This window comes from Egretta garzetta, unplaced genomic scaffold, assembly GCF_000687185.1.
Source record: "Egretta garzetta isolate BGI_Z169 unplaced genomic scaffold, ASM68718v1 scaffold14, whole genome shotgun sequence".
Lineage (NCBI taxonomy): Eukaryota > Metazoa > Chordata > Aves > Pelecaniformes > Ardeidae > Egretta > Egretta garzetta.
In genome coordinates, this window is record NW_009259588.1 from 3,605,587 (window position 1) to 3,606,029 (window position 443).

The following is a 443-nucleotide window of genomic DNA, read 5'->3' on the forward strand; positions in this document are numbered from 1 at the left end:
GGCGGTGGCTTTGCGAAACAGCCGGTACAACGTCTCTTTTCGTTCGCTGCTCCTTTTTCATGGAAAAAAGAGTTTATGGCTCAAGGCCAGCTGTAAATTAACAGCTAAGCGAAACCATTATGTCAGTGGGATGCTTTAATCGGTTTGCAAAACACTGCTCAAGGTACGATGCATATTCGTAGGCAGGAGGGGCACGGGGGTGGGTCCCGGGAAAGCCGAAAGCCAAGGGGGTCACCGGCCTCGGCGGCCAGCGGGGAGCTGGGGGCAAGGACCCCCTCGGGCCCCTGCCCCCAGCATTCACACGGCTAACGGCGCTGATGGCCGGGCGTTTGCAGAGCCTTTGCATGAGAAAAACTTCGTTAAAGGCGCCCCGGAGAAACTATTTTTGGGGGGGGAGAGGGGGGAAGTGGGCGGCGGCGACTCCCACCCGAAACGCCCCGGCA